The sequence below is a fragment of the Mixophyes fleayi genome, chromosome 2, assembly GCF_038048845.1.
Source record: "Mixophyes fleayi isolate aMixFle1 chromosome 2, aMixFle1.hap1, whole genome shotgun sequence".
NCBI lineage: Eukaryota > Metazoa > Chordata > Amphibia > Anura > Limnodynastidae > Mixophyes > Mixophyes fleayi.
Genome location: NC_134403.1, coordinates 221,043,651 through 221,045,108, shown reverse-complemented (window position 1 = coordinate 221,045,108; position 1,458 = coordinate 221,043,651). Strand labels below are relative to the sequence as shown.

The 1,458-nt window shown below is 46.1% G+C and overlaps 1 long non-coding RNA gene across 1 annotated transcript; it reads right to left on the bottom strand.

The window, feature by feature from the left end:
* Positions 1–263: 263 nt before the first annotated feature.
* On the bottom strand, positions 264–1,209 carry LOC142140301 (uncharacterized). Its single transcript, XR_012688387.1, has 2 exons — positions 1,099–1,209; positions 264–516 (listed from the first exon to the last, which is right to left on the bottom strand). It is a non-coding gene; the product is annotated as an uncharacterized LOC142140301 (long non-coding RNA).
* Positions 1,210–1,458: the final 249 nt, after the last annotated feature.

Here is a 1,458-nt window from a genome sequence, read left to right as displayed (position 1 = left end):
GAATTGGTAACTAGCTAGAGCGTTTGACATTTTTGGATTTTATCTTGCACACAGGGCCTACAGATGCAATACCTCTTATAGGGGTGGCTTGTTCGTGGAGGGCACATGTTACTTTTGAATAACATGCAAGCAGCTAAAGAAATCCTTTTGTGCTATACAAATGATGTTATAAGCAAAACATCTTTCTTCATTACTCTTTTCGGACTATTATTTATACCCACATGTTGTGTAATGAGATGAATAAAGACACACACACACCAAGGTTTGTTTTTTGATAAACGTATATATTTGTACAACGCAACAATGTTTATGAACTATTTACATCAGAAAAAAAAATACAAAAAATTTATCATTGAAATGACCCCCAGTACGCCAATTTGAAGCGAATGTTGGCTACAATGTTTGCCAAATGTAGGTGGAGGCCTTCCAGGTCGTCCGCTATTTCACCCATGTGGGCCATAAGTTCTGCTGCGGTGGGTGGTGGTGGAGCCCAATTGGCAGCTTCCTCAGTGGGTGCTGAAAGAAATCAGAAATTAAACATTACATACATGGATACATATTTCATCAAACAGACAGGATTTACTAGAGATGTTTACTGTTACATTACTTCCAAAAGTTATGCCTCTGGCCACAAAACCATTTGCACGCACATTAGACATTGAGAAGGCATTCAAATCAATGTACTAAATTCTGGTGAGCCACGGGGAGAGGGCCATGTACAGGGTTGTCTTATCCAGCATTATTGGCCCCAGGTCTATGCACTACATGGGCCACTACCTATACAATCACTCACAGGAATTCCAACGATTTTGGTGTATATTAGATTTTATAAACAAGTCATTAATATACTGACGAGTTGACCAGGCTAGCGGCCACATTTTTTTGCCCAATACCCTGCGTGCCCATGTGTTAAGATGGCTATGGCTGTGGTTTGAGTGTTTAATGCGCCTAAAATGTATAGGCAGATATTATAAGTGTTCAACCTGTGGCATTTAAGGCACCATTTAATCAACATATGTCACAGCAGGGATTATGTACAAGTATAATGCACATGTCAATCTTGTATAACTATGTCCATCACTTATCGCAAATACTTACAATCTTCCAACTCCACTGCCTCTTGGCTGCCCGATGTGGAGTCCGCAAAATCCTGGGGCTCCCGGTCAGCCTGCTCCTCGTCCTCCTCCACCGCTGCTGCCACTGGCACCGGCACTGCCACCGCCTCCTCCTGCTCCTCCACTGCCACTGGCACCGGCACTGGCACCGCCTCCTCCTGCTCCTCCACTGCCATTGCCACTGGCACCGCCTCCTCCTCCTCCTCCTCCACTGCCACTGGCACCGCCTCCTCCTCCACTGCCACTGGCACCGCCTCCTCCTTCTCCTCCGACACTGCCACTGGCACCGCATCCTCCTCCTCCTCTGATGACAGTGGCACTGCCACCGCCACTGGCTGCTGCT